Source organism: Arachis duranensis, chromosome 5 (genome assembly GCF_000817695.3).
Source record: "Arachis duranensis cultivar V14167 chromosome 5, aradu.V14167.gnm2.J7QH, whole genome shotgun sequence".
Classification (NCBI taxonomy): Eukaryota; Viridiplantae; Streptophyta; class Magnoliopsida; order Fabales; family Fabaceae; genus Arachis; species Arachis duranensis.
Genome location: NC_029776.3, coordinates 38,307,275 through 38,334,162, shown reverse-complemented (window position 1 = coordinate 38,334,162; position 26,888 = coordinate 38,307,275). Strand labels below are relative to the sequence as shown.

Sequence of the window (26,888 nt, the reverse complement as noted above, 5' to 3'; positions counted from 1 at the left end):
GAAGAGAAAAAAAATTAAATAAAAATTATAGAATTCTTTAAAAAAAATAAAAACACAGGAATTTAAACTAACAAATACAGAAATTTGGTTGCAAAAATATATAATTTTTTATTTTTTTTTCTTCTTCTTTGTTATTGTTATTTCACCTTCTTTGTTTCACATTTGTTTTTGTTTTTTATTTTTGTTCTTTTTTAAGAAAAAGGTAAAAGAAAAGGATGAAAAAACAGAACAAATATGATGATAATGATGCAGAAAAAGAAAAGGTATAAATTATATTAAAAATATAAATTTATTATTTTTTAATAGAACTTCTTGTTTTGATAGGATACTTGTTAACAATTTTCTTAAGAAGAAATAAAATAAAAGACAAGACTATTATTACATATGCTATCAAAAACTATATACAATATTTAATATACAATTCCAATCCTCTGGACGACATTCTTAGATCCACCCTGTGATGGGGTGAAATTTTTTTTATAAAATGTATTTTTCAATATTTTATACGATAATAAACTAAGGTAAGAATATGATGAGTATCTATAAATAATTCATTTTTTAACTTCAAAATCAATTCTTAAAACTTATTTTTACGGCTTTATTTTTAAATAGATATAGACATATGGTGCACAAAATGTCTTCATAGCATTACAATGTGGAAAGAAACAATCAAGGTAGCAGAGAGAGGCATTATGCATGGCCCATGCTTATTTCAAAGTGTAAATTCTGTGGGTCCTCTCACTCTCTTGAAACCAATTTTAACTGGTTAGTTAAAGTTGATGCGTAACTAATTTTGATTAGTGTAATAATTAATTTATTAAATTTAATTTTTAAATAAATATTAAAGTTTGAATTTTATTTTATATATATATATATAATAATTTATTGGTTAATAATATATTTTTAAATTAATTTTTTATCTATTAAATTAGAAAATACAGTAAAAAAAAAAAGTTAAAATTGACGTGCAGTATATGTTCAAGCCTTATTCTATTATTTATTAAGTAATTTAACTTGACAAGCCAAAATTAAATAGTTATATTTATTACTACAAAGTCAACCACCATGGTGGCGTATGACTGCAGTTTGCAACCTTATGGTCCAACCTTGCTTATTATGGCTCTCCATTTTACAACATAATTTGTCCATCGAATCCTAAAATAAATATTGAAGCACGCTAGCTGCATAATACTTTATTAGAATTGTTTTTTTTTTTAATTTAAGTTTCGGTGGCACAAACATAAAATTGCTAATATATTTAAAAAAATAAAAAAATGCAATATTTTTTAAAATTGATGTTATTAGAATTAACAAACAAATTAGCAGGTATTGCAATTTTATTTTTTTATGATTTTACCAAAATTTAGTTAATCTAATTAGCGGATTAATCATTTACTTTTAAACTATTAATATAAAATAAAATAAATAAAGAATTAAAATTTTGTTCTTTTGTCTATTTTGATTTTGAGCGTAACACAAAGAGCCAAAAACTTTTAAGTACTCATAATTTGGAATTGTTTTATGAAAAACTTTATACGAAGTCCTGCCCTTCAGTGTTGAGGATGGTATACGATTAATTAAATAGACATCAGTTAAGACACATTTTCCCCAAAACTGAATAGGAGGATTGCCTTAAAAGCGTAATGATCTAGCAACATTGAAAATATGTCGATGTTTGCGCTTCATTCATCCATTTTGTTGCGATGTATTAACACATAACGATTGGTAAACAATCCCTTGCTGTAAGAAGTATTGTTTTAAGAACATAAATTTTGTTCCATTATCAGATCACACAATTTTAACATACTTGTTATATTGGCGTTCAACCAACATGAAAAAATTTTTCAACATAATTAATACCTCTGCCTTTTCTTTTAACAAATATATCCAAACTACTCGTGAACAATCATCTACAATAGTTAAGAAATACGAAGTACCACATGAGGAGGGAGTTCTATAGGGTCCCAACAAGTCATAATGGATCAAATAAAAAATATTGAAAGCTTGATATCACTTAAAGAAAACTTATCTCTTGTTTGTTTGGATTTTTCACAAATTTCACAAATCTCATTGTTTGTAGATTTCTCACTTACATTAGGGAGCATTTGCACAATTTTAAATGATGGATGCCCTAATCTCTTATACCAAATCGCTAGTTGATTCTCTGTTCTAGCATGACAAGCTTGAATCTTATGCGCCCCATAATACCAATAGAGCCCATCCTTCCACTCACCCGCTCCAATCAGCGTCCTCGAAGTGCAGTCCTGTATGACACAAAATTTATCAGTGAATTGTACTAGACAATATTTTGCATCTGTTAATTGAGAAACTAAGAGTAAGTTGCATTTTAATTTAGGTACATAGAGAACATTTTTCAATTCAAGTTCTCCGTCAAGAATCACTGTCCCTTGCTTGCACGCTATCACTTGCTCTCCATCCAGTAAATGTAACACCTTACCATACTTAATCTTATGCTTAAGTCATAAGACTGAGATAGTAAAGTATTACGATCTCTAAAAATAAAAATATATATAATAACAAAGAAAAAGATACTTAACTATGAACCTTGAAAAATGAGTAAAATAATATCGCAAAATAAAAAGTACAACGCTCAGGAAAGGATTACTTGCGTGCTAAGAAACCTAATAGGAACATGATGAAGATAAGCAAAAGAAATATACATAATAATAACCCAAAAGAACATGCTCAAAACCCTAGTTCTCCATAAAACCTCTAAGAGGTACATAAACAAAGTATTCTTACATACAAGAGGAGAAACTATGCATATATATACATCAAAATAACAAAAGGAGACCCCAAGGTAAACCACTTCGCCGCAAAACCTTTAGACGCCTACCGAGAAGCCACTCGACCTGCATCTGAAAACAACAACACAGTATGGGGTGAGAAACAGAGGTTCTCAGCATGGTAAAGGTGCCACACATGTAATATATAAGGTTCTGGAAATGCCAAAGGCAATCCTAGAACTCCAACATACAGTTATAAAACTTAATTTCAAAGCAGAAGCCATAAAAGAGGTAGGTAATCTAAAACACTCCTAGACTTACTCACTTTTAAACCTAACATCAACGCCAACCCATTTTACCCTTCCTCCGCTCCTTCGTCATCCATAAATCATGTAGAGACAAGCAGCCAGACAAATTCACACACAAGAAGAAGCAGATAGAGCAAGTAGCAAGTATGGCAGGTACCAGGATATATATTCAGTTAGGCAATCTCAGATAATACATAGCAATCAAAACAAACAAATGCGCATGATGCATGGCTGTCCTATGGCTATTGATATCAACTGTTGGTTACGTAGCCATCCCGACATGTTCTCAAGCTCAAAATACACCATGGGGAGGACCCCCAAGCTGACATGGGGAAAAGAACGTCCCAAGCTCAATAATATCCATGGGACGAATTCCAAGCTGACATGGGGAGAAGAGACAACACCCCAAGATGACATGGGGAAGGAATACCCCAAGCTGACATGGGAAAGATAGTACCCCAAGCTCAATAATGTTCAATCATTAGTGTACATATGCAACTCTGGCATACTCGTGACATTACTGCACTTTCTCAATAAATACCACGGAAAAATCCCGGCTGACATGGGGAAGACAACGCCCTAAGCTCAGGTTATTCAATCATGTCTTACAATTCATCATTTTCATTCTCAATACTAATTCATGTCTTAATCTCGTCATTCTCCATTTCACTCAATTCATTGATCATACATTTTTATTATTCTTGACTAATTAATATCATCAAGTCTCAATTTCTTACATTACTCTCTTCCTTCATCTTATCAAATCAAATACTATCTTCTAACACTTTAATATCCACCTCAATTCATAAAACTCATGTATTATTCAACAATCCACCCTTTTCAACCATAATCTTCCATTTCAAAAATTCATTAACCCATTCCCTTCATTCATTCATAACCAATCATAAATCAACTTCAACCAATTAAACAAGCCATAACCACCAAATTCCATTAACATATATCAACCTCATCATCAACCCATCATTAATAAATTCAAGAACACACATTCAACAATACCAATAAATCATGCTCATAAATTCCAACACAAGCTCAATTTCAAAAACACATATTCAATAACTTCAACTACTCATGCTCATAAATCCTAATTCAAACTCAGTCATAAATCTATTCAATATCACCATAAGACTAATCATTTAATGCATCTTACCTTCTCAACTTAACCTATGGTTCTCTAGCCTAAGTTTTCACAAAACCTTACATGTTAAATGCGTGAAACCTAAAGCATACCTTGGTCGATTTCCCGCTCAACCCAGAACACTTTTAATTTCACTTTTATTCAAGCCCTGGGGCTCCAACATTACCAAGCTCAGATTTCCAGCCTCAAAACTCCACTTCCAAGCTTCCAAAATCACCAACAAGCTTCAACAAGCATCAACATTCACATACACACTACCTAAATGACAATTACCACATCCAAACATAACAAATAAATATAATGCCTAAATTCAAAAATTCCATTAGGGTTTGAGATCTCTTACATTTACCCACTGATCCTTGAGCAACACCCACAAGAAATCAAGTATAGTTGACCCCTAAAATATGAAAATCATCAAGGAATTGAGTTCCTCAAACCTTAAACCCGAAATTTATATACCAGCAGAAATGGAGCTAGGTAAACACGATTTACTTACTTTTTTTAGATAGAATTGAAGAGCTCAACAAGCCCGACGTGTGGCCACAAATGACTTGTCAATCGGAGTTCCGGATCAAAAGTTATCAAGGTTTGAAGATGAGGTTAGAGTTTGCTTCTTCTCCTCCCCTTCCATGGCTCCATTCAGCGTGTTTGATGATTAATAGAGGAGAGAGGGGGTTCTTTTAAGTGTTTTATGCTCAGTTGGGTTGGGCCTTGGGACCATTTTGGGTCCGGTTCAACCAGTTTGGTTTATTTGGCTCAATCTTGGGCCAAATTTTTCGAAATTGGTATCAAAATTCTCGTTTCAACGAGTTCTATCCTATTTTGATATTAGTTTTGTATTTTTAGCTTTCCTACTAAAAATTGATTTATTAACTAATTATTTACCGGTTTTAGTGGAGTTTACAGTAAACCTACTGGACACCCGCGTATAGTTTTCTTTTCACATAAATTTTTTAGGGTTCTAGTCATGTGGTTGGAAGCTCCACTATTAATGATCCATAAATCAAAAATTCTCTTACCAGTCATTTTCTCAGATTCATTTGATTTTTGCTTGTTAATCATATCTACCAATACATTCCATTGTTCATTGGTCAATCCTGACATCTCACGTCTCTTGTCTTCCGTGTTGATAGCATGGGTACCACTTCCATCAGTGTGTGCCACATTTGCACGTGCTGAAATTCCTCGAATACGTGTGTCTTGTCGTACGTAGCCTTTGCCACAGTCTCTTCCTTCATTCCTTGGTCGATCCCCCTAATATTCTGGACATCCCACAATCTAAAAGCATCCTTTAACATCATGCCCACTATTTCCACAATTAGAGCATATTATTGATTTTTGGCTATCATTTTCTCGTTCTTTCATCCTGTTCCCTGCTTGCATTGTGAGTCCCATAATTAGCCGTCTCTCTTCTGATGCCTTAGCCATCACTTTCACTCTCTCCTTTTAAACTAGCATTGCGTATACACGATTCAGCGATGGTAAAGGATCTGTTGCCAGGATATTTAACCACACTATTCCGTAACTCGTATCATCTAGAACCATCATAAATTGGTGGACCCTCTTTTCTTCCGTTCGCTTCTCAAATTGAGAGCAAATCCCACACTTACATCCACCACATGTGCATTTGGGAATTTGCTTGCACTGTGCTAATTCATCCCAAATTACTTTTAATTTCCTATAATACGTCATCATGGACATCCCTTCTTGCTTCCATCTCATCAGATCTTACTTTAGTTGTTTGTATTTGTGGTCTGTTCACAGCGGAAAACCATTCTTTGATATCTTTCCATAGTATTCACGCGTTCTCAACATACGCAACGGTTGACCATAGACTAGGTTCGATTGTGTTCAAGATTCATGATACAATAATAGATTGGACTGTCCACCAATTCTCAAGATTAGGTGCATCTTTTTCTGGTTCCGTGAGGTTCCATCAATGAATCCCCATTTTTTTCGAGCTCAAAGCAATATTTTCACCGCTTTGTCCCATTTCTCATAATTTTCTCTACGCAGCTGCACTTGTGTGATTACATTTCCTAGGTTGTCACTTGCATTGAGGTCATATGGCGAGTATATTTTCTTAGTTTCTTTTTCTGAAGCCTCTGATTCACTTATAGAGTTCTTTTCTGGTTTTGCTGCCATGATTATGTAGCCTAGGTTCTTTTTGTGTTTGTCGGTATTAGAGTTGCTCTGATACCATATAGAAAATAAGTTATTTTAATCTGCTTTTCTATTAATCATGAATACATACATACATACATATATATTGATATAAAACTATATCAAATCTTTCCTATCTTAAAAGGCATAATTTACGATCCTAATAAATTAGAATACATAACTTCCTATCCTAGTAATATACCCGAGAGCATTCAAAGAGTATTGTATCTATACTTAATTATAGAAATATTATTGATATGATATTTCTATATATATCTAAATTATCCATTAATAAATTTCTTTCCCATCTATATAATTTTAAAAAATAATTATAAAATATTAAATAATAAAAATCCAAAACAACACGCTTCAATACAAAACCCTCTTTCTCAAAAGTCAAAATGAAGTTCTTCTTAATGAGAACACAATTATTGATGAGCGGATATTTTATACGCTTTTTGGCATCATTTTCATATAGTTTTTAGCATGTTTTGTTTAATTTTTATTAAGTTTTCATAGGTTTTTGTGTAAAATTCACATTTTTGGATTCTACCTTGAGTTTGTGTGTTTTTATGAAATTTCAGGTATTTTCTGGCTAAAACTGAGGAGCTAGAGCAAAAGTATGATTTAGAGACAGAGAAAGCACTGCAGATGCTATCCGGATCTGACCTCCTTGCACTTGAAACAGCTTATCTGGAGCTACAGAAGTTCAAATGGAGCGTTCTTAACGGCTATGAAAAGCTAACATTCAAAGTTTTCCAGCAATGTATAATAGTCCATACTTTTCTTCAGAATTGAAGGCCAAAAACTGGCGTTCAATGCCAGCAATCTACCCCAGTCCAGGCATCCAGTGCCCAAAGGAGGAGACCAGCGTCCAAAAGTCCAAAGAGGATCCCCTAGCTAGCGTTCAATGCCTTAGAGGCCTCCTAGCACGTGGATCTCATTAAAGCTCAGCCCAAACACTCACCAAGTGGACTCCAGAAGTGGATTTTAGCACTAAAAGATTGTTTTCCCCTTTCTTATGTAATCCTTTGTCATTAGCTTTGTATTTAAAGAAATTTTACACGATCTTCAAAGGGAAAACAACCATATTTCATTTTTCATATTGTATTTTCTATCAATATGAGTTTCTAAACCTCCTAGGTTGAGGGGAGGAACCTTGCTGAGTTTTATGGATTAAGAAAAGTATTACTGTTTCTCTTTAATCCGTATTTGATTCAATTCTAAGATGTATCTTCGTTCTTCAACTTGATGAATAGGATGACCTGTGACAATCATCTTTGTTCTTCATTCTAAGACAGTGTGCCTGACAACCAGCCGTGTTCTTCTTCGGTTCGTGTGAATACGTAACTGGAAAGCATTGAACCACCAACTTGATTATACATATCTTAGATGGCTAATCCACGACTTCGTTGGGGACTTCTTGAGACACCAGTTCAGCCGAGGTATGGAGAGATTAGGGTCTCTGTGGTAGAGGCTAGAACCCAAAGGCGCAGCATTCTCTGATATAGAAGATTTGACCTTGTCTGTGGCATTTTGAGTAGGATCATTAAGGAGAATGGACTGCAAGAGCTTCTCCCTCAATTAGAATGGATCCATACTAACCCTGGGGTTTAGATCTGGAGGAGCATTGTCGACCTCTCAACCGGCGACAATCACATACAGCCTGCCATAGAAGAAATCATTCAATTGAAGAAGAAGGTAAGACTTGAGTTAATCTAAAAGGACAAAGCACCTCCAAGCCTTAACCATCTTCTTATCATTATAAACAGGTCAACCTAGTTCAGATCTCATTATTCCTTTTATGCAATTAAATACCATACCAATATCTCCTACTCACCTGATTAAGATCTGCAAGATAACCATAGCTTGCTTCAAACCACAATCCTCGTGAGATCGACCCTGACTCGCTTAGGTATTACTTGGACGACCCAGTGCACTTGCTGGTTCAGTTGTACGAAGTGTGGGAATTCGTGCACCAATTATCATGGCCGTGTCTTCTTCTTATGGCATCGGCGTCTCTTCCACTGAAAAAAGCTTTCGATCTTCCGATAACTCCTTTTATACCGGTGTTGTAACTACACTAAAGCTTCCGATCTTATAACATTGATGAGTATGATGATTACTACTAAAACAAATAAAAAAATAATTCCTACATTGAAGAGGATATAAAATTAAATTCTATATATGATGATTTATTCAAGGAAGCAACCAATTCGAGCTAATTCAGATTATACACATACAACTTTGCTAAGATTATTTCTTCCTTATTATTTGAATATATTTCAATTATTTTATTATGTAAAATTAAGTTTGAATTGAGAGATACAAAAGTCAATAAAGAGAGTTGATCACAAAATACATTTTATACTTTTGTCTGATTGAATGTGTTTCAAAAGTGTATTGAAATTAGCATGCATTTGATTTCTCTTTTTTAAGTTGGGTTAGCACTTAGAAGTTACTAAACTTGGATTAGCTTAGGCGAGCTACAAGAGTGTGGGTCTGTTGGTATTGGTATTTGTTATCATTCTTGATTATAGTGAAAATTCTATAATTGTTTGCGGTGGAGATTGGACGTAGATCACATTATACTTCGTGGTTGAATAAGGAAATATCATAGTGTCACTCATTCTCTATCTCTCATCTCTGGTTGTTATTTTCTGTTATAATACTTCGAGAGGATACAAAAAGCAAAATAATATCTTGTTTTGTGAATTCTGTACGATTAATTTTATTAACTATCAAAAGTGATTTCTTAATGCAGCCTCCCTTCTTAATTCACTTGGAACCTTCAATGATGTACATGATTGCTAGAAATAAAAGAACTCCTTTTTGTTAAACACACTCATATTATAAATAGTGTTGAGTTTGAAGAACTAATAAATATTTAACTGATGATGACTAAATATTATTATTGGGTTAAAAACTAAATTATGTGGGTGATTAGTTTGTTAATTGTGCAGGAAATTGAACTAATCAAAACTAGCATGGTACACGAAATCGTGATACACAACTTCGTGCAGCTGACCAGCAAGTGCACTGGGTCATCCAAGTAATACCTTATGTGAGTAAGGGTCGATCCCACGGAGATTGTTGGCTTGAAGCAAGCTATGGTCATCTTGTAAATCTCAGTCAGACAGATTCAAATGGTTATGGGGTTTTGATAACTAAAAGATAAATAAAACATAAAATAGGATAGAAATACTTATGCAATTCATTGGTGGGAATTTCAGATAAGCATATGAAGAAGCTTTGTTCCCTCTGAGCCTCTGCTTTCCTATTGCCTTCATCCAATCATTCATACTCCTTTCCATGGCAAGCTGTATGTAGGTGAATCACCGTTGTCAATGGCTACCATCCATCCTCTCAGTGAAAATGGTCCTCAACGGTTTCCCGCATGGCTAATCAGCTGTCGGTTCTCGATTGTGTCGGAATAAGATCCATTGATCCTTTTTCACACTGTCACTGTGCCCCATAGTCACGAGTTTGAAGCTCGTCACAGTCATCCCATCCCAGATCCTACTCGGAATACCACAGGCAAGGTTTAGACTTTTCGGATCTCAAGAATGCTGCCCATGTGATTCTACCTTTTACCACGAAGACTCTGATCGCACGGAATGGAAGCTCTATTTTCAGGAGAGGCAACCATGCATCGTGAACTAGTAGGCCAAGAGATACACACTCAAGCTCTCATAGATAGAACGGAGGTGGTTGTCAGGCACGTGTTCATAAGGGAGGATGGTGATTAATGTCACGGATCATCACATCCATCAGGTTGAAGTATGAGTGAATATGTTGGAACAAGAATAAGCTTGAATTGAATAGAAAACAGTAGTAATTGTATTAATTCATGAGGAACAGCAGAGCTCCACACCTTAATCTATGATGTGTAGAAACTCCACCGTTGAAAATACATAAGAACAAGGTCTAGGCATGGCCGAATGGCCATCCCTCCCAAATAGCATGAGACAAATGAAAAAAGGTTCAAAGACCTGATCCCAAGATCAACGATAATCAAAAGATCACAGATGATCCAAAAGATGAAAATACAATAGTAAAAGGTCCTATTTATAGAGAACTAGTAACCTATTGTTTACAGAAATAAATAAATGATGCATAAATCCACTTCCGGGGCCCACTTGGTGTGTGCTTGGGCTGAGCATTGAAGCTTTCACATGCATAGGCTTCTCTTGGAGTTAAACGCCAGCTCTGGTGCCAGTTTGGGCGTTTAACTCCAGCTTTTATGCCAGATTGGGTGTTTTACGCTAGAATTTTTATGCTGAATTGGAATGCCAGTTTGGGTCGTCAAATCTCTAGCAAAATATGAACTATTATACATTGCCGGAAAGTCCAAGATGTCTAATTTCCAACGCAATTGAGAGGACACCAATTAGACTTCTGTAGCTCCAGAAAATTTACTTCGAGTGCAGGGAGGTCAGAATCCAACAGCATCTGCAGTCCTTTTTTAGCCTCTGAATCAGATTTTTGCTCAGGTCCCTCAATTTCAGTCAGAAAATACCTGAAATCAAAGAAAACCACACAAACTCATAGTAAAGTCCAAAAATGTGATTTTTGCATAAAAACTAATAAAAATATACTAAAAACTAACTAAACCATACTAAAAACTACCTAAAAACAATGCCAAAAAGTGTATAAATTATCCGCTCATCGCAACACCAAACTTAAATTGTTGCTTTTCTCCAAGCAACTAAAAACAAAATAGAATAAAAAGAAGAGAATATACAATGAATCTCACAATATCAATGAAACTTAGTCCCAATTAGATGAGCGGGGCTAGTAGCTTTTTGCTTCTGAACAGTTTTGGCATCTCACTTTATCCTTTGAAATTCAGAATGATTGGCATCTATAGGAACTCAAAATTTTAGATAGTGTTATTGATTCCCCTAGTTCAGCCCGTTGATTCTTGAACACATCTACTTTATGAGTCTTGGCCGTGACCCTAAGCACTTTGTTTTCCATTATTACCACCGGATACATAAATGCCACATATGCATAACTGGTTGAACCTTTTCAGATTGTGACTCAGCGTTGCTAAAGTTCCCATTAGAGGTGTCCAGAGTTCTTAAGCACACTCTTTTGCTTTGGATCACGACTTTAACCACTCAGTCTCAAGCTTTTCACTTGGATCTTCATGACACAAGCACATGGTTAGGGACAGCTTGATTTAGCCGCTTAGGCCAGGATTTTACTCCTTTGGGCCCTCCTATCCACTGATGCTCAAAGCCTTAGATCCCTTTTACCCTTGTCTTTTGGTTTAAAGGGCTATTGGCTTTTTCTACTTTGCTTTCTCTTTTTCTTTCTTTTTCTTTTTTTAAGCCAAATATTTTTTTTCACAAGCTTTGTTATTCACTGCTTTTTCTTGCTTCAAGAATCAATTTCATGATTTTTCAAATTATCAAGAGCCAATAATTTTAACATTCATAAACTTCACTATAAAATATATGCACTGTTCAAGCATTCATTCAGAAAAACAAAAAGTATTGCCACCACATCAAAGTAATTAAACTAACTTCAAGATAAAATTTGAAATTCAAATACTTCTTGTTCTTTTGTAATTAGGCACATTTTTCATTTAAGAGAGGTGAAGGATTCATGGAATTATTCATAGCTTTAAAACATAGACACTAGACACTAATGATCATGTAATGAAGACACAAACATAGAGAACACATAAAGCATAAAAATAAAAAAACAGAAAAATAAGAACAAAAAAATCAAAGAACGGGTCCAACTTAGTGATGGCGGCTAGTTCTTCTTCTTGAAGATCCAATGGAATGCCTGAGCTTCTTTATGTATCTTCCTTGCCTTTGTTGCTCTTCCTTTATGGCTATTTGATCCTCTCTAATTTCATGGAGAATAATGGAGTGTTCTTGGTGCTCCATCCTTAGTTGCTCCATGTTGGAACTCAAATCTCCCAAAAAGGTGTTGAGTTACTCCCAATAGTTGTGTGGAGGAAAATGCATCCCTTGAGGCATCTCAAGAATTTCTTGATGAGGAACTTCCTCATGCTCTTGTTGAGGTCCATGAGTTGGCTCTCTTATTTGCTCCATCCTCTTTTTAGTGATGGGCTTGTCCTCTTCAATGAGGGTGTCTTCCTCTCAATTCCAGCTAAACTGCATAGGTGACAAATGAGATGAGGGAAGGCTAACCTTGCCAAAGTGGAAGGTTTGTCAGCAACCTTGTATAGTTCTAGAGGTATGATCTCATGAACTTCCACTTCCTCTCCAATCATGATACTATGGATCATGATAGCCCGATCCACAGTTACTTCAGACCGGTTACTAGTAGGAATAATAGAGCGTTGGATGAACTCTAGCCATCCTCTAGCCACGGGTTTAAGGTCATGCCTTCTCAATTGAACCGGCTTGCCTTTAGAGTCTCTTTTCCACAGAGTTCCTTCCATACATATGTCTATAAGGACTTGGTCCAATTTATGATCAAAGTTGACCCTTCTAGTGTAGGGGTGTGCATCTCCTTGCATCATAGGTAAGTTGAATGCCAACCTTACATTTTCCGCACTGAAATCTAAGTATTTCCCCCGAACTATTGTGAGCCAATTCTTTGGGTTCGGGTTCACACTTTGATCATGGTTCTTGGTGATCCATGCGTTAGCATAGAACTCTTAAACCATTAAGATTCCAACTTGTTGAATGGGGTTGGTGAGAACTTCCCAACCTCTTCTTCGGATCTCATGTCGGATCTCTGGATACTCATTCCTTTTGAGCATGAAAGGGACCTTAGGGATCACCTTCTTCTTGGCCACAACTTCATAGAAGTGGTCTTGATGGACCTTTGAGATGAATTTCTCCATCTCCCATGACTCGGAGGAGGAAGCTTTTGCCTTCTATTTCCTCTTTCTAGAGGTTTCTCTGGCCTTAGGTGCCATAAATGGTTATGGAAAAACAAAAGTAATACTTTTTCCACACCAAACTTAAAATGTTTGCTCGTCTTCGAGCAAAAGAAGAAAGAAGAGATGGAGAAGAAGAAAAAATGGAGGAGATGGAGAGGTGTGAGTGGTTCGGCCAAGGGGGAAAGAAGTGTTTATGATGTGTGAAAATGAAGGAGGGATGATTAGTTTATATAGGAGTAGAGAGAGGGGTATGGTTCGTGTGTGAGGGTTGAGTTTGGGAGGGAAAGGTTTTGAATTTGAAAGGTGGGGTAGGTGGGGTTTTTGGGGAAGAGTGGGTGGATGTGAGTGGTGAAGAGGTGATGGGGAAGAGAGATGAAGGTGATTGGTGAGCGGTATTTGGGGAAAGGTTTTATGGGGTAGTGTGAAGAAGAGAGAGAGTGAGTTGAGGTAGGTCGAGATCCTGTGGGATCCACAGATCTAGAGGTGTCAAGAATTTCTCATTCCTGCACCATTTTGGCATGTAAACGCCCTCCTAGTGCCAATCCTAGCGTTAAACGCCAAGTTGCTTCCCATTTCTGGCGTTTAACGCCAGCTTTTCTTCCCTTTCTGGCATTGAATGCCTACTTGGTTCTCTTTTCTTGCATTAAATGCCAGTCTGGTGCCCTTTTCTGGCGTTAAACACCCAGAATAGTGTCAGACTGGGCGTTTAACGCCCATTCTGCTACCCTTATTGGCGTTTAAACGCCAGTAAGCTCCTCCTCCAAGGTGTGCTATTTTTAATGCTATTTTTGAGTTTGCTTTGATTTTTGTAGTTGTTTTTATGACTCCACATGATCATCAACCTAAAGAAAACATAAAATAACAATGGAAATTGGAAATTTAACATAGGTAAATAAAGATTGGGTTACCTCCCAATAAGCGCTTCTTTAATGTCAATAGCTTGACAGTGAGCTCTCATGGAGTCTCACAGATATTCAGAGCATGGTTGGGGCCTCCTAACACCAAACTTAGAGTTTGAATGTAGGGGCTTTAGTTGACTCTATATTGAGAGAAGCTTTTCATGCTTCTTCTCCATGTGTACAGAAGGAGATCCTTGAGCCTTAAACACAAGGTAGTCCTCATTCACTTGAAGGATCAATTCTCCTCTGTCAACATCAATCACAGCTTTTGATGTGGCTAGGAAGGGTCTGCCAAGGATGATGGATTCATCCTTATTCTTTCCAGTGTCCAGGATTATGAAGTCAGCAGGGATGTAAAGGCCTTCAACCTTCACTAAGACATCCTCTACAGTTCCATAAGCCTGTTTCCCTAAATTGTCTGCCATCTCCAGTGAAATTCTTGCAGTTTGTACCTCAAAGATTCCTAGTTTCTCTATTACAGAGAGTGGCATGAGGTTTACACTTGACCCCAGGTCACATAGAGCCTTCTCAAAGGTCATGGTGCCAATGGTACAAGGTATTAAGAACCTTCTAGGGTCTAGTTTCTTTTAAGGTATCTTCAGCTGAGCCAAGGTGTTTAGTTCATTAATGAGCAATGGAGGTTCATCCTCCCAAGTCTCATTACCAAATAACTTGGCATTCAGCTTCATGATTTCTCCAAGGTACTTAGCAACTTACTTTTCAGTAATATCTTCATCCTCTTTAGAGGAAGAATACTCATCAGAGCTCATGAATGGCAAAAGTAGGTTCAATTGAATCTCTATGGTCTCTGTATGAGCCTCAGATTCCCTTGGTTCCTCAGAGGGGAACTCCCTAGTGGTCAGTGGACGTCCCATGAGGTCTTCCTCACTGGGGAGCACTACCTTTTCCTCCTCCACAGGTTCGGCCATGTTGGACGTGGTTATGGCCTTGCGCTCTCTCTTGGGATTTTCTTCTGTATTGCTTGGGAGAGTGCTAAAAGGAATTTCAGTAACTCTCTTACTAAGCTGACCCACTTGTGCCTCCAAATTTCTGATGGAGGATCTTGTTTCATTCATGAAACTTAGTGTGGTCTTAGATAGATAAAAGACTATGGTTGCTAAGCCAGAGCGATTCTGCTCAGAGTTCTCTGTCTGTTGCTGAGAAGATGATGGAAAAGGCTTGCTATTGCTAAACCTATTTCTTCCACCATTATTGTTGTTCAAGCCTTGTTGAGGCTTCTGTTGATCCTTCTATGAGAAATTTGGGTGATTTCTCCATGAAGAATTGTAGGTGTTTCTAAAGGGTTCTCCCATGTAATTCACCTCTTCCATTGCAAGATTTTCAGGGTCATAAGCTTCTCCTTCAGAAGAGGCTTCTTTAGCACTGCCAATCCAGCTTGCAATCCAGTCAGATTATGAAAAATTATATTGACTTGCTGAGTCAATAATTTGTTCTGAGCCAATATGCCATTCAGAGTATCAATCTTAAGAACTCCCTTCTTCTGAGTTGTCCCATTGTTTACAGGATTTCTTTCAGAAGTGTACATGAACTGGTTATTTGCAACCATTTCAATGGGTTCCTGAGCTTCTGCAGGCGTTTTCTTCAGATGAATAGATCCGCCTGCAGAATAGTCCAATGGCATCTTGGATAACTCAGACATACCATCATAGAAGATACCTATGATGCTCCATTCTGAAAGCATATCAGAGGGACACCTTCTGATCAATTGCTTGTATCTTTCCCAAGCTTCATAGAGGGATTCACCTTCCTTTTGTTTGAAGGTTTGAACTTCCACTCTAAGCTTATTCATCTTTTAAGGTGGAAAGAATTTAGCTAAGAAGGCATTGACCAGCTTTTTCCAAGAGTTCAGGCTGTCTCTAAGTTGTGAGTTCAACCATATACTACCTCTGTCTCTTACAGCAAAAGGGAACAACAAAAGTCTGTAGACCTCGGGATCAACTCCATTGGTCTTAACAGTGTCACAGATTTGCAAAAATTCAGCCAAGAACTGATGAGGATCTTCCAATGGAAGTCCATGAAACTTGCAATTCTGTTGCATCAGAGAAACTTATTGAGGCTTAAGCTCAAAGTTGTTTGCTCCAATGGCAGGAATAGAGATGCTTCTCCCATAGAAGTCGAGAGTAGGTGCAGTAAAGTCACCAAACACATTCCTTGCATTGTTGGCATTGTTGTTATTTTTGGCTGCCATGTCTTCTTCTTTTTCGAAAATTTCTATCAGGTCCTCTCCAGAGAGTTGTGCTTTATCTTTTCTTAACTTTCTCTTCAGAGTCCTTTCAGGTTCAGGATCAGCTTCAACAAGAATGCCTTTATCTTTGTTCCTACTCATATGAAAGAGAAGAAAATAAAGAAAGTATGGTATCCTCTATATCACAGTATAGAGATTCCTTGATATGTCAGAGGAAAAGAAGATAGAAGGATGAGGTAGAGAATTCGAACTTATAAAGAGAGAGGGGGTCCGAATTATCAAAGGAGGATAAGTGTTAGTGATTAAATCGAAAGAGACGAGAGAGAGAGTTTTTGAAAATTAAAAAGATTTTTGAAAAAGTGGTTAGTGATTTTCGAAAATTGGGAGAGAAAAAGTGATTAGGTGGTTTTGAAAAAGATAAAAAATAGTGAAAAGATTTGAAAATCAATTTTTGAAAAGATAAGAAGTTAGAAAAGATTTTTGAAATCAAAATTTGAAAAAGATATGATTTGAAAAAGATTTGATTGAAAAAGATATGTTTGAAAAGATATGATTGAAAAAAAATTGATTTTTAAAAAGATATGATTGAAAAGATATGGTTGAAAAAGATTTGATTTTTTTTAAATTGATGACTTGACTAACAAGAAACTAAAAGATATGATTCTAAAATTCAAATATTGAACCTTTCTTAAAAAGAAAGTAACAAACTTGAAATTTTGAATCACAACATTAATTGTTAGCAAGGATTTTCGAAAATATTAAAAGAAAAAGGAAAAAGATTTGATTTTGAAAAAGATATGATTGATAAGAGAGGATATGAAAAAGATTAGGTTTTGAAAAATTAGTTTTGAAACTTGAAAAATTGAAAAAGATTTGAATTGAAAACAAAACTACCTCCTTGGTGCTATCCTGGCGTTAAACGCCCAGAATGGTATCCATTCTGGCGTTTAACGCCCACTTGGCTACCTTCTTAGGCGTTAAACGCCAGAATTCCTTTTTCACTGGGCGTTTTGAACGCCCAGCTTTTTCTTTGTGATTCCTCTGTTGTATGTTCTGAATCTTCAATTCTCTATATTATTGACTTAAAAAATAATTTTGAAATTTTTTTTGAATTTTTTATGATGAGAGAGAAAAACAACAAAATGCAACTAATCATGAAAAACTAAGATCAAATAAACAATGCATGCAAGAACACTTTGAATGTCAAGATGAACATCAAGAACATATTTTTGAAAATTTTTAATAAAAGAAAGACATGCAATACACCAAACTTAGAAATTGACACTAGACTCAAACAAGAAACATAAAATATTTTTTATTTTTATGATTTTATAAAAAAATTTATAATTTTTTCAAAAAATTTTTTGTAAAAGAAAATAAGAAACTCAAAATTTTTAATAATAATTCCAGGAATCATGCAATGTTAGTCTAAAACTTCAGTCTAAAAAGATTAGACATGGTCAGCCAAGCTTCAGCAAGACATTGCATACAATAGCCAAATTGATGGGAATCAACTAGCTCCTGTGATGATAAAAGCATCATCTGAAACTATAGAATTCATTCTTAAAAATTTTGAAGAAGAAAATAAAAAGAAAAATATCTAATCTAAGCAACAAGATGAACTGTCAGTTGTCCAAACTCGAACAATCCCTAGCAACGGCACTGAAAACTTGGTACACGAAATCGTGATACACAACTTCGTGCAGCTGACTAGCAAGTGCACTGGGTCGTCCAAGTAATATCTTACATGAGTAAGGGTCGATCCCACGGAGATTGTCGGCTTGAAGCAAGCTATGGTCATCTTGTAAATCTCAGTCAGGCAGATTCAAATGGTTATGGGGTTTTGATAACTAAAAGATAAATAAAACATAAAATAGGATAGAAATACTTATGCAATTCATTGGTGGGAATTTCAGATAAGCGTATGAAGATGCTTTATTCCCTCTGAGCCTCTGCTTTCCTATTGCCTTTATCCAATCATTCATACTCCTTTCCATGGCAAGCTGTATGTAGGTGGATCACCATTATCAATGGTTACTATCCATCCTCTCAATGAAAATGATCCTCTACAGTTTCCCATATGGCTAATCAGCTATCGGTTCTTGATCATGTCGGAATAAGATCCATTGATCCTTTTTCACACTGTCACTGCACCCCACAGTCGCGAGTTTGAAGCTCATCACAGTCATCCCATCCCAGATCCTACTTGGAATATTACAGACAAGGTTTAGACTTTCCGGATATCAAGAATGCTGCCCATGTGATTCTAGCTTATACCACGAAGACTCTGATCGCATGGAATGGAAGCTCTGTTGTCAGGAGAGGTAACCATGCGTCGTGAACCAATAGGCCAAGAGATACACACTCAAGCTCTCGAAGATAGAATGGAGGTGGTTGTCAGACACGCGTGCATAAGGGAGGATGGTGATGAGTGTCACGGATCATCACATCCATCAGGTTGAAGTACGAGTGAATATCTTGGAACAAGAATAAGCTTGAATTGAATAGAAAACAGTAGTAATTGCATTAATTCATGAGGAACAGCAGAGCTCCACACCTTAATTTATGACGTGTAGAAACTCCACCGTTGAAAATACATAAGAACAATTGGCCATGCCTCCCAAATAGCATGAAATAAATGAAAAAGGGTTTAAAGACCTGATCCCAAGATCAAAGATGATCAAAAGATCACAGATGATCCAAAAGATGAAAATACAATAGTAAAATGTCCTATTTACAGAGAACTAGTAACCTAGTGTTTACAGAAATAAGTAAATGATGCAGAAATCCACCTCCAGAGCCCACTTGGTGTCTGTTTGGGCTGAGCATTGAAGCTTTCACATGCATAGGCTTCTCTTGGAGTTAAACGCCAGCTCTGGTGCCAGTTTGGGCGTTTAATTCCAGCTTTTATGCCAGATTGGGCGTTTTACGCCAGAATTTTTATGCTGACTTGGAACGCCAGCTTGGGCCATCAAATCTCAAAAAAAGTATGGATTATTATATATTTCTGGAAAGCCCAAGATGTCTACTTTCCAACGCAAGTGAGAGCGTGGCAATTGAGCTCTTGTAGCTTCAGAAAATTTACTTTGAGTAAAGGGAGGTCAGAATCCAACAGCATATGCAGTCCTTTTTCAGCCTCTGAATCAGATTTTTGCTCAGGTCCCTCAATTTCAGCCAGAAAATATCTAAAATCACAGAAAAACTCAAAAACTCATAGTAAAGTCCAGAAATATGATTTTTGTATAAAAACTAATAAAAATATACTAAAAACTAACTAAATCATAGTAAAAACTACCTAAAAATAATGCCAAAAAGCATATAAATTATCCGCTCATCATAGCCCAACAAGCAAACCAACACAACCTAAAGAAGTGACAAGTTAGTATGGCTAGTGTGTAAAAATTATATATGGATAAAAAAGGGCCAAATCCAATAAGGTAGAATAACAAGCAAAGGCCCAACTGGTGATCCAAGCTCATTCATTCTTATGAATGATAACCAAGAGATAAAACTTCACTTCCATCTAAACTAAACACAAACCAACCGAACCACTTCTCTCTCTTCTCTTTGTGTCTCTTCTCTCTCGCCCACGTGAGGCTTTTCAAAAGCTAAACAAGAAAAAGAAAGTCTTCTTAGGGTTCAAATAAAAGAAGAAAAAGGTGGGTTACCAAAATTAAAAAAGAAGAAGAAAGTAAAAGAAGCTAGGACTTCAAGCAAAGATCGCATCTGAAGGCTACATTAGAAAAATATTTTTTTCTTTGTGCTTCATTGAAGATTGTTGATGAAATCTCCTCTCTTCATGCACCGAACTGGAAAGATCAAGAAGTTAAAGATTATGGAGCTCTTCTACAGATCAACAGAAAAAAAAAACCTTGGAGTCAAAGCACAAATAAATGGCTCAAATCCTTCAATGTATTTGGAGAAGGATGAAAGAGAAGATGGTAGGTATGGATGCATGTATGGTTCCATCACTGTTGTGGGGAAGAATAGATGTAGACCACATTGCACATGGTGGTTGATCCAAGATATATAGTTGTGTCACTTTTCTTTCTCCGTTCTGATTTTGGTTTTATTTTTTAAGAGACAAAATAAAATTGTCTCTTGCTTATTCTAACCATCAAGATGTTACAGTAACTCTGTACTCATACAATTCTGTTATGGCTCCTCTATTGATAAGAGACAAAATAAAAATGTCTCTTGGGCTTTCAACAAAAGAAGACTTATTAGATTCTTTAAAGTTCCATCCAGTTTAAATTAAAAGCTGATGCCAGGGCATCTAGGCCAGTTTCACTGACCTTTTCTTTACTGTTTTAGGGTAGTTTCATACATTTTCTTAGTGAATAAGGCAAGTTTTGGATGAAATTACACTTACACCTTGATTCAAGTAACTTTTGTGAACTTTGCATAAACTCATGAGTATTTTGCTAGAATTGCATGATAAATTGATGATGCATAATCTCATGACTTTGGATAGAGCTTTGATGCACTTTAATTGCTTGTTTTCAGGGTAAAGGAAGCAAGGAAGAACCACGTTGGTATTCACGTTAACCTAGTTAACATGAACACCAACGTGGAATGGTAAAGCTTGCAACATTAATGAGAAAAGTGAACACCAATAACGCCTGCGAAGCCATCCAAAAGCTCACGTTACTTGCCACGTTAACTAAGTTAACGTGGTAGTTAACGTAGAAGAAAAAGGAACTCCAACGTTAAGAGAAAAAGTGAACACCACTAACGTTGGAGAACTTGGCAATGATCCACGTTAAGAGTCATGTTAACTTAGTTAACGTGAACTCTAACGTGGAAGAGGAAAACAAGAGCCAACGTTAGTGACACTCACTTTTGTCACTAACGTTGGACCAACTAGCATTGCCTACGTTAACATTCACGTTAAGATTATTAACGTGAAAGTTAACGTGGAGTTGAGATCAAAAAGCCAACGTTAGTGACACTCACTTTTGTCACTAACGTTGGAAGATGGCATCACTACTACGTTAAGAGCCACGTTAACTTAGTTAACGTAAGTTCCAACGTAGAGAATGTGGCATTTGGAGCGTTAGTGACAAAGGTGAGTGTCACTAACGCTCTCGAAGGTGGATCACACCTACGTTAAGAGTCACATTAGCTATACTAACGTGGACTCTAACGTAGGAACAAAGGGGCACTAAGCAACGTTAATGGGAAAAGTGATTCCCATTAACGTTTGCGAAGGGGTATAAGCCAACGTTATTGGGAAAAGTGAGTCCCAATAACGTTGGCCGAGTTTAGAGAAAGAAACGTTAATGGTCACGTTAAGACCACTAACGTTGGATTTAATGTGGATATATAAGGTTTGAACGTTAGTGGAAAAAATGAATGCCACTAACGTTCTCGAACCCACAATGGCAATCAACGTTAAATCTTACTAAATACCCAAAGCCTAATTCATATTTCTCTGCAAGTTGGTCCCACTAAAGATGAGAACTGCTTCAACTCAAGATCTAAAGCCCACATCCAAGACTTGAAGAACTCACTAGAAGATCAAGATGAGTAGTATATATAGGAGTAGTTTTGAACTATAGAGAAGCTTGGCACATTTGGGACCTACTCTCTATAGATTTACTTTTCTACACTTTTAGCATGGATTCTTCTTTTCTGCCATTTTTCATTTCTAGAGCTATGAACAACTAAACCCCTTTCATTGGGTTAGGGAGCTCTGTTGTAATTTGATGGATCAATTATAGTTTTCATTCTTTTTCTTCTTTCTTTTCACTTGATCTTACTAGAAAGCTTTCGATCTTAATTCAATTGGTTAGTTGTCTTGGAAAATAAACTCTCCATAATTGGATCTCCTTTGAGCCTTGGAAAATGGATGAGGAGATCATGCTAGAAATACTTTCTCATGTTGGACCAAATTGGGGTCTGGGCGGATATAGTGACATGTAATCCTCCCAACACTTTGATTTGGAAATACATGTGGTATAATCAGTGACCACACTTCATCTCTTCCCATGAGCAATTAAATCAAGGAATTGGGCAATTGTTCAAGCTTAGAGAGATTGGATTGCCAAGGAATTGGGATCCAATCACTTAAGATTGCCAAGGAGATCAATGAATGCATTGATTGAGGAAGAGATGAGAATGAACTTGATCCGGAGAATGCAACATCTCCTAAACCCAATGATTTCCCCATTTCTGATCTTATCCATTCTATTTACTTTCTGCCATTTAAATTCATGCTCATTACCCCAAATCCCCATTTAAGATTCTGCACTTTAATTTCTGTTATTTACTTTCCAGTCATTTAAATTTCTACATCTCAATCTAAATTCTGTTTAGCTCAACTAGCATATTCTTCTAACTAAAGTTGCTTGACCAATCAATCCTTGTGGGATTCGACCTCACTCTATTGTGAGTTTTACTTGACGATAATTCGGTATACTTGCCGAAGAGAAATTTGTTGAGAGACAATTTTTCATGCATCAAAAGCAAGGAAAGAAAAAGAGATCTATATTCAACCTCCCTTCTCTAAGCCACTGATACCCATCAATTAGTATCAAAACTTGGTCTCAAGATATCAAGCTTCATAGCTTGGAACAAAGATAAGATGGCCAACAACATGAAATCCAATATTGTGGCTTACACTCTGACGGAAGGGCAATCCAACAACAGACCCCCATTCTTCAATGGAAAGAACTACAACTACTGGAATGAAAGAATGAAGATCTTTGTGCAGTCTGTAGATTACAATATCTGGAAATCATCATGAACGGTCCATAAATTCCAACCAAAACAAATGCTAAAGGAGTTGGTCCTCTTAAAGAAGAAGCAAATAGAATGACGAAGACAAGAAAAAAGTGGAGTTAAATGCCAAAGCTGTCAACATGCTAAACTGCGCCAACATCTTCGAGGAGTACTAGAAGGTATCTAGATGCAAAACAACAAAAAAATAGGGAATAAATTCTAAGTTACTCATGAGGGTTCTAAACAAGTAAAAGAGACAAGAATTGACATGTTGAGTAAAGAATATGAAATATTTTCTATGAAGGAATGAGTAATCATAGATGATATGTTTGAAAGATTCTCTATCATCATAAATAGCTTGGATGCTATGGGAATAACTCGTTCTGAATAGGTGCTGGTGAGAAAAGTTCTGAAAAGCCTAACCAAAGAGTGGAAAACTAAGGCTACTGTCATCTCTGAAAGCAATAACCTGAGCAAAATAACCTATGATAAGCTAAGAGAAAAGTTACTACCTTATGAAACTACACACATGAAAAATGACATAAAAAAGAAATGAGTGGCACTAAAGTCTTGTGTTGAGTTATTTGAAGATGATTCCATCAACAATTTATTAGATGACGAAATTGTATTTTTTGCTAGGAAACTAAGGAGGCTGATGAGATAAAAGGAAAGGAGCAGAGGAGGCAGCTCGAAGGAACCAAAGAAAGACATCAGCAAAGTCATCTGCTATCATTGCAAGGAGGTTGGACATTTCAAATATGACTGTTCCAAGCTCAAAAGGGAAAACGGGACAAGGAAGGACAAGAAAAAGGTGATTATAGCTTCATGGAAAGATCTAAAAAATGACTTTGAAGAAGATGAAAAATTTGACCATAACTTTCAAGCTTGTCTAATGACTGATCATAATCAAGATGATGAGATTTGCCTTGCATCCAAAAACAAGAAGAACTTGGGTACTTGGATAGTGGATGCTTGATAAAAGAGGTTTGTCGTCAGTCTAAAGAATTTCCTCAAATGAATGAAGTCTTCTCGTTGTAAGTATAGCTCTAAACCAACAAACAATCCTCCCAATCAAAAATATTGGTTGTCACAAGTACAAACACCAATAAAAATTTTTAACCGAAGTATTTAAATCTCGGGTCGTCTCACAAGGAATTGCGATAAAGTGCTTAATTATTGGCTATGAAGATGTAAAGGGGTTTGATTTGGAAAAAGGGGCAAGAAAAGTAAACGAACAACTAAAGAAAGCAATTAATAAAAGAGAGACATCCTTGGCAAGAATTGAGAATCTAAGCTTTCTATCCTAGTCACTAATAACAATAATTAACAAGAATTTATCTTATTACGTCATCCCCGATGATGGAAGAAGGTATCATGTTATCTTCACACTCGAAGAAAATCTAATAAGACTAGCTAATCTCAATTCAAATGTCCTAATCAACTCACTAAGTGAATTAGCAAGAGATTATAGTTAATGGAAACAATACTAGCTAACAACTCTAGATCACCAACATAGTTGGGTCTAATGACTCAAGATCACCTAGTTTCTCTTTCCAAGCCAAGAATGCTAGAAAATCTACTCTAAAGCCCAACCAAGCATTTTGTCAAACACTTGGTGGGTATGAAAGGAAAACATAATAAATTGCAAAGGAAACAAGATCACCAACTCAAATCATCAATAAAACATCAAACATCAATTTGCATTAAAGGAGATCCAAATCCAATATGAGTTCATCAACACAAAAGAAAGCATTAAGTGAAATTAACAAGAAAACCAAGAGAAACAAAGGTGTAGAAACAAGAAATCACAATGGAAGCAAGATGAAAACAATAATTGAACATGGATCTATGATGCAAATAACCCTAGAACCCTAATTCTAGAGAGAAGAGGGAGCTTCTCTCTCTAGAAACTAAATTACATGATGCTATTCTTCAAACAATTGCTCCCCCTTTGCTCAATCTTCAATTCTGCATGAAATACCCTCAAAAACGAGTTGGTTTTGGGCCTGGGCAGCTCAGAAATTGCCCCCAGCGTTTTTACTTTAATGAAGTCACGTGCGAACACCGACGCGTACGCATCGCTTGGCGATTTGCAATCCACGCGCACGCGTCATGTACGCGTATGCGTCGCCATGCGACCTCATCCTCACGCATGCGTGTCAGCTGCGCATGCGGGTCGATTTAAGCACCACAAATTCCTGTTTTTTCATGGATTCTCCACCATGCATGCTTTTCTCTTTACTTCTTCCATCCAATACTTGCCTTATGAACCTGAGATCACTCAACAAACACATCAAGGCATCGAATGGAATTAAAGTGAATCATAATTAGCAATTTAAAGGCCTAAAAAGCATGTTTTCACTCTTAAGCACAAAACCAAGGAGAATTATAAAACCATGCTATTTCATTGAATAAATGTGAAAAAGTGGTAAAATCCCCTAAATTAAGCACAAGATAAACCACAAAATTGGGGTTTATCAAACCTCCTCACACTTAAACTAAGCATGTCCTCATGCTTAACCAAGAAAGAGACAAAGGGTATCAACATTTATTCAATGTAAACTATCTAAATACAACCATCTTCATGAAATCTATATGAATACAACCACTCAGTCAAAAAAAATCAATTTCCAAAAAACATATGCAAGCATAAGGGATAAAGCAATAGAGATCAAATCAAACCCACAATTTTATTGAATTATCCAAAAGATTTACAAACTTGCCAGAAGAAGAATGATCATGGTGAAAACATGTAATTGAGCAATTGAACCCTCACCGGATGTGTATCCGCTCTAGTCACTCAAGTGTTTGGGGTTGATTCACTCAATTCCCCCCTAATCATGCTTTCCAATATTTATTTTTCATCTAACAATCAACAATTATTTCATGCATGAATACAAATATCATGAGGACTTTCCCAAAGGTTGTAATAGGGCCAGGGTCAAGGTAGGGTTGTATTTGGTCAAGTGAGCTTGAGATTTTGAATCTTTGATCAACCTAAGCTTCCCACCTAACCTACAACCTATACAATTTGAAGCTAACCTAACTACCCATTCTTCACTTTTTTCTCACACACTCATGCATTTTCTTTTTAATTCACATTCCATATGCATTGATTTTTATTAAACTTCACTTTGGGGCATTTTGTCCCCTTTTTATTGCTATTCTTTCTCTTTCTTTCTTTTTTTTTTTTACAATAAACTTGTTCATACCCTGACCGAGCTCCCCAAACTCGGGAAGTTCATAGAAGGTCCGACCTCGTCCCAAGGCCCACGCCTGAGGTCGGACCTCGGACAAATAAGCTAAGAAGGCCCATCAGAAGGAACGAAGCCCAAAACCTAAAGGCCGAAAAGGCCTAAAGAAAGGCGGTTCCACAAAGATAGGGATAAAGCTCCCAAAAGATAAGATAAGATAAGAATATCTTATCCAGGGAGGATCACGACCAACTACTATAAATACACTGGAGCACCCAGGTATAACTCATATTCTAATTCTACTCAATATCTGCTTGGACCCATGCTAACTTAAGCATCGGAGTGTCATTGCAGGTACAACCACCAACCACTCCACATATCAAGCTCGGGTCCCTGACCCCCACCTCGGGCCTCACCAAGACGTCCGAGCTACTCGTTTCAGGTAACCCCCGGAACAGAACCCAAGAGACGCATGAGGAAGCTCATCACCAAGAAATCCCAGAGATGCCTCAAGGGATGCACTTTCCTCCCAACAATTATTGGGAATAACTCAACACTTCCTTAGAAGATTTGAGCCACAATGTTGAACAATTAAGGGTGGAACATCAAGAGCACTCCATC

General features: G+C 36.5%; 1 non-coding gene across 1 annotated transcript; it reads left to right on the top strand.

Annotated features, from left to right (window-relative positions):
- Window positions 1-15,840: 15,840 nt before the first annotated feature.
- LOC127747939 (small nucleolar RNA R71) lies at window positions 15,841-15,948 on the top strand. Its single transcript, XR_008009885.1, has one exon. It is a non-coding gene; the product is annotated as a small nucleolar RNA R71 (small nucleolar RNA).
- Window positions 15,949-26,888: the final 10,940 nt, after the last annotated feature.